The 12,387-nt window shown below is 46.9% G+C and overlaps 1 protein-coding gene and 1 non-coding gene across 12 annotated transcripts in view; both read right to left on the bottom strand.

Annotated features, from left to right (window-relative positions):
• TUT4 (terminal uridylyl transferase 4) overlaps nucleotides 1–12,387 on the bottom strand; it is a 210,366-nt gene that overhangs the window by 157,592 nt on the left and 40,387 nt on the right. The gene's annotated exons all lie outside the window — the stretch shown is intronic.
• Nucleotides 9,517–9,803, bottom strand: LOC149125710 (signal recognition particle RNA). Its single transcript, XR_016211452.1, has one exon.

The raw sequence follows: 12,387 nt of genomic DNA, 5'->3' as shown, positions 1-12,387 counted from the left end.
CTCCACCTGAAGCACCGGCATCTCATATGGGCACCAGTTCTAGACCCGGCTGCTCCTCTTCCAATCCAGCTCTCTGCTGTGGCCTGGGAAAGCAGTAGAAGATGGCCCCCCTGCACCCATATTGGAGACCAGGAAGAAGCACCTGGCTCCTGGCTTCGGATCGGCACAGCTCCAACCGTTGCCGCCATTTGGTGAGTGAACTTACGGAAGGAACACCTTTCTCTCTGCTCTCCCTCTCACTGCCTGTAACTCTACCTCTCAAATAAATAAAAAAATAAAATAATTTTTAAAAGACAGGTAATATGAGAATGTTATTTATTAAGTATCTCTTCTGTGAAGTCCCAGGACATCTCTTCTTCTCTCTCTATTGTTGTATTGATCAGACTACACTGCCACTGTCAAATGTTTTTATCCCACCCACCTGATCTGAGTTATTTAAGGCCTTTGATTGAATAGCTTCAAGGCTTGTTTCAATTCTGTGTTAAGTCCCAGAACAAAGTCAGGCACAGGGACATGTGTGAGTGCTCCAGCATGCCCTTAGTACACTACACAAGCTAACCCTCCAGCAGCCTCTCGGCTATGCTTCGTGTCTCTGTGCTCAGCCAATATTAAACACCCTTTGTTTCCCGGACAACACCGGCTCCTTAAAGCCTCTGGGCCCTCACACATGCCAACACCACTCCCACTACCCCTTCCCACTCACCTCCCCACTCTTCATCTGGCTCTCATTCACCTTCAGATTTCAGCTTACACTCCACTTCTGAAGGAAGCTTTCCCTGACCAAAGACCAACGTAGACCTGTCTATGATTTGGTCATATGATTCTCTGCATTTCTCCTTGTGTCATCTATCACACTTGTAAATGCTGGGTCATTCTCTCTTTGCTAGATGGTAAGTTTCTTAATTCAGCACTTGGACCAGAGTGGATAAGATAAGGTACTTAATAAAAATTATGTTGAGTAGGTTATTGAATACAAGAGTGAAGTGCTATCATATTTTTAAGAATGATCTTAGTGGCCCCACTTTCAGGAGAATATGTATGGTGTCACAAAAGTTTACAATGAATTAAATTACGCTAGCAAATCACCATCTAGTGATTTTATATCAGAAGCATTTCCCATGCATCAAGAATCAGGGTTGTTGTGGCTGGCATTGTGGCACAGTGGGTTAAACTGCAGATTGCTTCGTATCTTATTTATTTATTTATTTATTTATTTATTTATTTATTTATTTATTTTTGACAAGCAGAGTTAGACAGTGAGAGAGAGAGAGACAGAGACAAAGGTCTTCCTTTTTCCATTGGTTCACCCCCCAAATGGCCGCCACGGCCGGTGCTGCACCAATCTGAAGCCAGGAGCCAGGTGCTTCCTCCTGGTCTCCCATTCGGGTGCAGGGCCCAAGCACCTGGGCCATCCTCCACTGCCTTAACGGGCCACAGCAGAGAGCTGGACTGGAAGAGGAGCAACCGGGACAGAATCCGGCGCCCCAACCGGACTAGAACCTGGGTTGCTGGCGCCGCAGGCAGAGGATTAGCCTAGTGAGCCGTGGCACCGGCCAATTGCTTGGTATCTTATATCAGAGACCTGGATGGAGCTCCTGGCTCCTGGCTTTGGCCTGGCCCAGCCTTCGCTATTGGGCCTATTTGGGGAGTAAACCAGCAAATGGAGGCTTTCTCTCTCTTTTTCTCTGTCTCTCCCTCTCTGTTGCTCTGCCTTTCAAATAAATAAATAAACCTTTTTAAAAACTAATAAAAAGCGCTGCAGAACAATTAAAATAATAATAATAAAATACCTTATCCCAAAAAACATAGGTAGGCCTCTGGTCACTCCTCTTTGTGTCTACTCATTAACCAATTCCAGTGGTTGCCTCTTTGCTATCAAAATCTCATCCTGGGCTAACTTTTCTTGTACCAGCTTTCATTTCATCTCTTGCACCAAACCCTTCTTCAAAAGCTTGCCCTATTCCACTGGCCCCAGGATTCACCTTTCTTTCACAACTCTGCCCAGAGAATTAACAATTTTTGCTCCTGGCCCCAGACTATCTTACTAAACATCTCTTCAGATCCTATCAACCCATCTTTCTAGTAAGTCCTGGCCCAAGGCAGGAGGTTGTGTGCATGGAGTGGCCAAAGAAAATAGAGCTCCAAGCCTCAATAAGCCCCCAGTCTATTGAGGAGAAAAAGGGGGTTTACACTTTTAGGAGAAAGTTCACTTCTTTTTTAAAGATGTATTTATTTATTTGAAAGGCAAAGTTATATATAGAGAGGAAAGACAGAGATCTTACATCTGCTGGTTCACTCCCCAAATAGCCAAAATGGTCAGGGCTGTGCCAGGCCAAAGCCAGGAGCCAGGATTTTCCTTCAGGTCTCCCATGTGGGTGCATGTGGGGAGCAACTGGGAGCAACTCGGACTAGACTAAGTTATGGAATTAAGACTTATTCTATGCATCTGCTCTCCCACAATATGGCGCTGGGAGAGGAGGAAACAGCTTCTACACAGCTGCCTCCAGTTCAACCAATAAACTGTAGGACCTGCTCCTGATTGGAGGAGAGCAGCGTACTCGGCATGTGGGTAGCAGAGTTGGGATTGGTGGAAGAGGACTATAAAGGAGGAGAGAGACAACATGCACCAGGAACATCTGAGGAACACCTGAGCAGCCCCCGAGAGAGCCGGCCGGCCGGCGGTGTGCCACTCCCCCGCGGAAGTGGGGAAGGTGGCAGGGGGAACCGCCCTTCCACGGAGGTGGAAGGGTCGGTAGCCAACCCGGGAAGAACCAGCAGCAAACCCGGGGAGGGCCGAGCAGACAAAAGAACAGCGCAGGGTCCTGTGTCGTTCCTCCACGAAGACGGGGAGTGACAGGTGCAGGAGCCCAAGGACTTGGGCCATTTTCCACTGCTTTCCCATTAGTAGGGAGCTGTATAGAAGAGGAGCAGCCAGGACTCAAACCGGCGCCCATATGGGATGCCAGCGCTGCAGGTTGCAGCTTAACCTGCTGCATCACAGCACCAGCCCCATAAGTCCATTTCTTTCCTTTGCCACATATCCAACTACTCTCCAGGTCTTGTTCTATCTATTTTGCAGCTCATCTCTTTCCTTTTCTCCCTATACCATCACTTGGACCTCATACATTCTCTTCTAGACAATAACAAGAGCGAGTAATCTCAAAACACAAATCTGGGGCCGACACTGTGGCATAGAAGGTTAAACCTCTGCATGCAGTACTGGCATCCCATATGAGCCCCGGTTCAAATCTCAGCTGTCCACTTCTGATCCAGCTCCTTACTAATGCACCTGGGAAGGCAGTGAAAGATGGCCCAAGCCCTTGGGCCCCTGCACCCAATTGGGAGACCCAGAAGAAGCCCCAGGCTCCTGGCTTTGGCCTGGCCCAGCCATGGCCTTTATGCCATTTGGGGTGTGAACCAGCAGATGGAAGATATCCTTCTCCCCCACCCCCTGCTCTCTCAGGTCTGTTCCTCTCTCTGTATAACTCTAACTCTCAAATAAATAAGTAAACCTTTTTTTTTTTTATTTTACAGGCAGAGTTACAGAGAGAGAGAGAAAGAGAGAGAGCGAGAGAGAGACAGAGGTCTTCCGTTGGTTCACTCCCCAAATGGCGGCAACAGTTAGAGCTGTGCCGATCCGAAGCCAGGAGCCAGGGGCTTCCTCCTGGTCTTCCACACGGGTTCAGGGGCCCAAGCACTTGGGCCATCCTCTACTGCCCCCCAGGACAAGAGAGCTGAATTGGAAGAGTAGCAACTGAGACTAGAACCCGGTGTCCATATGGAATGCCGGCACCGCAGGCGGAGGATTAACCTAGTGCACCACGGCGCCAGCCCCAAGTAAACCTTTAAAAAAAAACTCTCCTGTAGTCTACTTATTCTACATTTATTTATATTAGTAAAGGAAGTTCATGGAAAATAGAATTAAAAGGTAAGTTTATTTTGGTGAAGAAAATTTTGAAATGCATGGGTTTTTTTTTTCCCCATAATACACATTTTCAATGAACTTTGTGAAAATTTCTCATGTTTATTTCCTCATCTGGGTTATAATTCAATACTATAAATACTGATTTTGTTCAAATTATTCCAGCTTTGGTCAGTAGGAACTCTTTAAAATTTATTTATTTTTATTTAAAAGGCAGAGCAACAGAGAGACAGGAGAGAGAGATCTTCCAACTGCTAGTTCACTTCCCAAATGCCTGCAACAGCTGCAGCAGCGCCAGGTTGAAGCCAGGAGCCCAGAACGCAATCCAGGTTTCCCATATGAATAGTACGTGAGTTACCCTCTACTGCTTCCTAAAGTGCACATCAGCAGGAAGCTGGATCAGAAGTGAAGCAGGGGGGCCAGTGCTTTGGCGCAGTAGGTTAATCCTCCGCCTGTGGCACCGGCATCCCATATGGACACTGGTTCTAGTCCCGGCTGCTCCTCTTCCAATCCAGCTCTCTGCTGTGGCCCAGGAAGGCAATGGAGGATGGCCCAAGTGCTTGGGCCCCTGTACCCACATGGGAGACCAGGAAGAAGCGCCTGGCTCCTGGCTTCCGATCAGCACAACTCTGGCCATTGCAGCCAATTGGGGAGTGAACCAATGGAAGGAAGACCTTTCTCTCTGTCTCTCCCTCTCACTGTCTGTAACTCCACCTCTCAAATAAAAATAAATAAAATCTTTAAAAAAAAAGAAAAGTGGGGGCCGGTGCCGTGGCTCTCTTAGTTAATCCTCCGCCTTCGGTGCCTGCATCCCATATGGGTGCCAGTTCTAGTCCCGGCTGCTTCTCTTCCAGTCTCTCTGCTGTGGCCCAGGAGGGCTGTAAAGGATGGCCCAAGTGCTTGGGCCCCTGCACCCGCATGGGAGACCAAGAAGAAACACCTGGATCCTGGCTTTGGATCAGTGCAGCGCCGGCCGTAGTGGCCATTTCGGGGGGTAAACAAACGGAAGGAAGACCTTTCTCTTTGTCTCTCTCTCTTTCACTGTCTATAACTCTACCTGTCAAATAAAAAAAAAATTAAAAAAAGTGAAGCAGGGTCTCAAATCCAGGTACTCTGGATATGGGATGCAAGTGTCACAAGCAGTGTCTTCACAGCTGTGTCACAATGCCCACTCTATCATTGTAGCGTAGCAGGTAAAGACACTGTCTGTGACACCAGCATCCCATATGGGTACCGGTTTGAATCCCAGCTGCTCCACTTCCAATCTAGCTCCCTGTTAATGCACCAGGGAACCAGTGGAAGATGGCCCAAGTGCTTGGGCACCTGCATCTATGTGGGAGCTTCAGAAGAAGCTGTTGGGTCCTGGCTTCCATCTGGTCCAGTGCTACCCATTGTGGCCATCTGGGCCCCGGTCCCTGCCCTACCTGTGTCTCTGTAACTGTACCTTTCAAATATAATAAACTTAAAAAAGAAAAAAAGAACATGAATTTCTGCTATAATGTCTATGAGCAGCTTCAAGCTTAGTTTTTATACACCTTGTTGCTAGCATCCCACATAACATTAAAACTACCTGCTTGTGAATCATGGATCCAATCAGGGAAGAACAGACTGGCAAAGCTAAAAGAATTCATGATCTCTCTCAATGTATAGTTGAAACAAATGAGGCCCAGAGAAGGATACCACTCAGCAAATTACAGGCAAATAAATTCCCTAGTAATACTGTCAAAGGACAGATTAAGCCTGGCTATTATCGAATCTCAAAGAATTTTTTCTTCAAACATAAAAAGTTATCTAGAAGAAGAAAAAGACTTGCTTCAAATTTTTCCACAGCAAAAGTTTATGGCATTCAGATTGAAAGTGACCCACCATTCAATATCATATCTGGTTATCCTGTCTTTTACTTTATGTATTTATTTTTAAAGATTTATTTATGTGAAAGAGTTGTGTGTGTGGGTGTGTGTGTGAGTATTTATATAGAGAGATAGAGAGAGAGAGGGAGAGAAGGAGAGAGAGAGAGAGAGAGAGAAAGAGAGAAAGAGAGAGAGAGAGAGAGAGAGAGAGAGAGAGAGAGAGAGAAAGTGACAGAGAGAGATCTTCTTCCATCCACCAGTTCATTTCCTAGATGGCCACGACAGCCAGCTCTGGGCAAGGCCAAAGCAAGGTGCTCCATCTGGGTCTCCCATGTGGATGGCAGGGGCCCTAACACATGGTTGATCCTCCATTGCTTTTCCAGGCCATTAGCAAAGATGGATGGGAAGTAGAATAGCTGGAACATGAGCCAGCACCCATATTGGATGCTGACGCCCATAGTGGTACAGGCTATGTCACAATGAAGGCCCCTGCACCATCTTTTATGTTAAAAAAAAAAAAAAAAACCGGTGGACATTATCAAAATTCAAATAATTCCAGGAATCCAATCTCTTTCTCATAAAAATTACTTGATGTTGAAATCCAGCTAATCAAGACATAATTTCAAATAAAGAAGCTATCAATGGATTGATGGTGGTGATATAGTGATTTATAATAAGCTCATTTGGTAGTTACTTGATTTTCAACAGGATTTCCTGGAAATTCAGCTCCTAAAACTCTTGGAATCTACGTAATATGGAGAGTCTGTCATTTGTTAATGAGATGGCTGGCAGAAGAGAATCCCTAGCTAGCTTTGGGGTAGAACTGGTAACCAGAAAAACCAAGGCACAATTAAACGGTTGAGATTTTTCAGTTCCACCTGCCAGTCTTTGAGGAAGGAAGAAGGGCTATAGGTTAAGTTGACCATCAGTGGCTAATGAGTCAATCAACCATAGCTTCATAATGAAACCTCCATAAAAACCAGAAAGAAATGAGTTCCTGGAGCTTCCAGATAGCTAACGTGCGGAGGTTCCTGGAAGGTGGTGACCAGAAGAGGGCACGGAAGCTCTGCTTCCATTCCCACGTATCTTGCCATATGCATCTCCTCCATGTGGCTATTTATCTGTGTCCTTTAAAATATCTTTTGTAATAAATTAGCAAATGTAAATAAAGTGTTTCCCTGAGTTCTGCAAGCAAATTTAGCAAATTAATCATACCAAAGAAGGGACTGTGGGAACTTGATTCATAATTGGTTGATCAGAACACGAGTGGTTTGAACTTGGCATTTGAAGTGGGGGCAGTCTTCGGGGGATGAACCCTCAATCTGTGGGATGTGGCACTATCTGCAGGTAGATAGTTCAGAACTGAGTTAAATGCTAGGGCGTCTAGCTAGTGTCCACTGGAGAACTGTTTTGTGTATGGCACCACCCCACACATCTGGTGTCAGTGGTATTATATTGAATGACTGTGTGAGAGCAGAGAGTTATAAGTGGGAAAAGCATTTTTTTTCTTATATCACAATAGAGATGAACTCTGAGACTATTTAAATCTAGAACTAAGGAGCCAGCCTTGTGGCACAGTGGCTTAAGCTGCTGCTTGCGATCCCTGCATCTCATGTCAGAGTATCGGTTCCAGTTGTGGTTGCTCCGCTTTTGATCCAACTTCCTGCTATACCTATATATCTAGACCTAAGCCCAAATGACTGGGGAATTGCAACTGAAAAATAAAGTGTAAACATTATGATTCTTGGCAAAGTAAAAATATGAGTAATAAAATTCGAAGGTAGAAGAGAGAAGGTGGTTAAGCAGTCTCTTGGGACACCTGTGTCCCATATTGGAGTGCCTGGGTTTGAGTCCCAACTCCACTTCTGATTCCAGCTTTCTGTTAATGCTCACCCTGGGAGGTAGCAGATGGTGGCTCAAGTACTTGGGTTCCTGCCATCCACTTGGGACACTGAGATGTATTTTCAGGTTCCTGGCTTTGGCCTGGCCCAGTATTGACTAATACAGGCATTTGGAAAGTCAACCAGTGGATCTCTCTCTATTTCTCTCTCTCTCTCTCTCAATATAAACAAACAAACCAATAAATAAATAAATGCCAGTATTGTGGCATAACAGGTTGAGCTGCCACTGGTGACGCATATGGGCACACCAGTTCGTGTCCTGGCTGTTCCATTTCTGATCCAGCTCCCTACTAATGGCCTGGGAAAAGCAGCAGAACAATGCTCAAGTACTCAGTCTGCTATACCCACGAAAAAGACCCTGATGAAGCTCCTAACTCCTAGCTTTGGCCTGGCCCAGTCCTGGTCATTGCGGTCATTTGGGGGAGTGTACCAGTGAATGGAAGATCAATCTCTCTCTCTCTCTCTCTCTCTCTCTCTGCCTCTCCTTCTCTAACACTGACTTTGCAATAAAAAAACTTTAAAAATTTTTAAAAAGTAAAAATTTAAGAATAATAATACATTCTAATTAAGTATGCACCTGGAGTTGTGGCATAGCAGGTAAAGTCACCACCTGAGACACTTGTGACACTGGCATCCCATATGGGTACTGGTTCGTGTCCTGGGTGCTCCACTTCTAATCCAACCCCCTACTAATGACCTAGGAAAAGCAGCAGAAGATGACCTAAATGTTTGGGTCCCTGTTGCCTATGTGGGAGACCTAGATGAAGCTCCAGGCTCTGGCCTTGCCCAGCTCCAGCTGTTGTGACCATCTGGGGAGTAAACTCTCTGTTTCTCCCTCTGCCTCTGTAACTCTGACTATCTTTTTTTTTTTTTTTTTTTTTTTTGACAGGCAGAGTGGACAGTGAGAGAGAGAGACAGAGAGAAAGGTCTTCCTTTTGCCGTTGGTTCACCCTCTAATGGCCAGCACGGCCGGCGCGCTGCGGCCGGCACATCGCGCTAATCCGAAGGCAGGAGCCAGGTACTTATCCTGGTCTCCCGTGGGGTGCAGGCCCAAGCACTTGGGCCATCCTCCACTGCACTCCCTGGCCACAGCAGAGAGCAGGCCTGGAAGAGGGGCAACCAGGACAGAATCCGGCACCCCGACCGGGACTAGAACCCGGTGTGCCGGCGCCGCAAGGCGGAGGATTAGCCTAGTGAGCCGCGGCACCGGCCATCTCTGACTATCAAATAAATAAATAATTCTTTTGTATGAAGTAAAAAGAATAAAATATCATAATATGGGCCCATTCAAATTCTTTCTATCAATTTTGCTGTATAATTTTATGCAGTGTCCATAATGATTTTCACTGTATGTTAAATGCTATTTTGAGCACTGAAAATCAGGGTGATTTGTTCTTCCTTGTGTTCTTTCTGTTTGGAAAATCAGAATTGTTTAAAAGCACACATGTGCCGGTGCCGTGGCTCACTAGGCTAATCCTCCACCTTGCGGCACCGGCACACCGGGTTCTAGTCCCGGTCGGGGCGCCGGATTCTGTCCCGGTTGCCCCTCTTCCAGGCCTCTCTGCTGTGGCCAGGGAGTGCAGTGGAGGATGGCCCAAGTGCTTGGGCCCTGCACCCCATGGGAGACCAGGATAAGTACCTGGCTCCTGCCATCGGATCAGCGCGGTGCATCGGCCACAGCGCGCCAGCCGCGGCAGCCATTGGAGGGTGAACCAATGGCAAAGGAAGACCTTTCTCTCTATCTCTCTCTCACTGTCCACTCTGCCTGTCAAAAAAAAAAAAAAGCACACATGAAGGAACCTCAAAAAGTTCATGGAAAATTTAATTAAAAATAAGTTCATTTAAAAGATAAGTTCACTTTGGTGCAAAATTTCTGAAATCCATACATATTTGTATTATTGATCAGCACAGGAGATTTGACCTGCTCCATTTCCAACCTGGGCCAGTTCACCCCTCCTTAGACAACCTGGTGGTCCCCCGCTCCCGGGAGGTCACCATATTGGTTCCGAACTTAGTGCAGACACCTGATTGGCATAGCGCACGACAGCCCAGAACTCCTGGACTCAAGCGATTCTCCGGCCTCAGCCTCCCAAGTAGCTGGGACTACAGGTGCGCGACCCCGCGCCCAGCCATATTTGTATTATTATTATAAAAGCACAATAGTTATTTACTCTAAAAAATGAAAGAGAAAGGTAGCTTGGTTCTGAGGAAATAGTCTCTGATTTTTGAGAGACAGATTTTCTTGATATACCAATATGGACACTTCTTTGGGTGCCTGCACTATGCCAAGGGCTTCCCATGCAGCATCTGTGTTAATCTCCACAGCTCTATAGGCTACGCATGAGAATCTCCAGTTTACAAGTGAAGCTCAGACGATAAAGCCTTTTGCTCCAAGTCACATTCTCTTAAAAGGTCAAAAATCAAGATGTGAACTCAAAACTGTATGATTCTTGCCACTGAACCAACTGCTATGTGCACAGAGTCAGAGCTTTCTCTTTGAATTGCCACAACCTTGGATTATTCTCTGGGTGCTTGATAGTATACAGTGGGACATTCTCAGGGAGCCTGGAAATAACGTGGCCCCTGAAATAAAATTCACTCTCCATAAATGAAATTAACCATGTGCAGCTCCTCTGTAAAAGTGCATCCAAGAAGTTGGGGAATACTCAAAACTCCAATTAAGATGCTCTGGGAGTAATCTCGAAACTGCAGGCCTGGAAACTAACAGCAATTGGATAAGTGGAAGCCCCGTATATCGTCACTGGCATATCCTGCGTGGGGAAGGTCTGTGTGAATGGAAAGGGAGGGAGGTCAGCCAGGGAGGCCTGAAAAGGGAAAGTCAGGGGCATCTTTCCAGGCACCGTCCTGGGGCGAGAGGGCTTAGCTAAAGAACACAACCACGATTTCCTTGGCAACACCTAGAAAACCATCCCCTGCTGCAAGTTACAATGGTTTCAGCGGCTTTTTTATTTGGGGTTTACCTCAGACCAACTGAAAAGACTCTCAGGGAGTGGGTCCCAACACAAGTGTTTAAAAAATCACCCCCTGATGACTCTAATGGGCAGCCATGGCTAGAAACACAGCTCCAGTGAGGGGAGCTCGCTGACAGAGAGCTCTTTTTTGAGGCTGATTCACACCCCTTGCTCTGACTCCAGGCCTTCCAGGCCACCCTCTGATACTTGGCTTCCCATGTGACACGCTCCAGGGAGAGAGAAGACAGGCTGCTCTTCTGAGGCCAATGTTCTGGTCTACTTGGCCTATTAACTTGGCTTTGCAAATAATAAGTTCTTTTTGCAAATTAATAAATGGACTTCTGGTTTATGCATCAGTCACAGTGAGCTTATTAACAGGAGTCTGAGGACAGGTCTCTAATCTGAGAGATGCATCCACTCTTTTTTTTTTCTAAGGATTTTTTTTCAATTTATCTATTTGAGAGGTAGAGTTGCAGACACTGGGAGGGAGAGACAGAGAGAAGGATCTTCCATCTGCTGGTTCACTCTCCAAATGGCTGCAATGGCTGCAGCTCAGCCGATGCAAACCAGGGTCCAGGAGCTTCTTCCAGGTCTCCCACATGGGTGCAGGGGCCCAAGCACTTGGGCCATCTTCCACTGCTTTCCCAAGCCATAGCAAAGAACTGGATCAGAAGAAGAAGCAGCCTGGATGTGAACCGGTACCCATATGGGATGCCGGCACTGCAGGCGGAGGATTAATCCATTTCACCACAGCACCGGCCCCATCCACTCTTCATGTACCACAAAAATCAGGTCTGAGCCTGGCAGATTCTGGACCATGGCAGCCTGTGGGAACGAGTCTGCGTGGCTATCTGACCCTCCCTAGTCTCACTAAAGGCCTTTTTCCCCTCTGCATACAAATAAGCATAACCCATGGCTCCTCTTTTTTTCACCTACTATCTCTGCCTAATACAGGGTTGGGTACTTATAGAAACTTCCTAAGCCGGCGCCGTGGCTCAATAGGCTAATCCTCCACCTTGCGGCGCCGGCACACCGGGTTCTAGTCCCGGTTGGGGCGCCGGATTCTGTCCCGGTTGCCCCTCTTCCAGGCCAGCTCTCTGCTATGGCCAGGGAGTGCAGTGGAGGATGGCCCAGGTGCTTGGGCCCTGCACCCCATGGGAGACCAGGAAAAGCACCTGGCTCCTGGCTCCTGCCAGGATCAGCGCGGTGCGCCGGCTGCAGCGGCGGCCATTGGAGGGTGAACCAACGGCAAAAGGAAGACCTTACTCTCTCTGTCTCTCTCTCTCTCACTGTCCACTCTGCCTGTCAAAAAAAAAAAAAAAAAAAAAAAGAAACTTCCTAAAATGACTGGGAATGTTAATGAAAGAAGAAATGTAATTAAGAATATGGAAATTAGTATTACGGCAATTTGTGTCCAGTCTCCGTCCTCCTATCAGGGGATTGGGGTACCTGGTCAATGACATTTCCAACTCTGGTTCAGACACCAAGTGCCAAGCAATGTGCTTCTTATTGGAGGCTTTGCAAACAGGCACCCGGGACCAGGGGAGGGAGAGTAAAATTCTTCTTTTTTTTTTTTTTTTTTATTTTTTTGGCAGGCAAAGTGGTCAGTGAGAGAGAGAGACAGAGAGAAAGGTCTTCCTTTGCCGTTGGTTCACCCCCAATGGCCGCTGTGGCCGGTGCGCTGCAGCCAGCGCACCGTGCTGATCCGATGGCAGGAGCCAGGTGCTTCTCCTGGTCTCCCA

The sequence above is a fragment of the Oryctolagus cuniculus genome, chromosome 7 (genome assembly GCF_051225735.1).
Source record: "Oryctolagus cuniculus isolate XC-2025 breed Fujian yellow rabbit chromosome 7, ASM5122573v1, whole genome shotgun sequence".
In the NCBI taxonomy this organism is placed as follows: domain Eukaryota; kingdom Metazoa; phylum Chordata; class Mammalia; order Lagomorpha; family Leporidae; genus Oryctolagus; species Oryctolagus cuniculus.
Note: the sequence above shows the minus strand (reverse complement) of the source record. Positions and strands in the feature narration are given on the sequence as shown.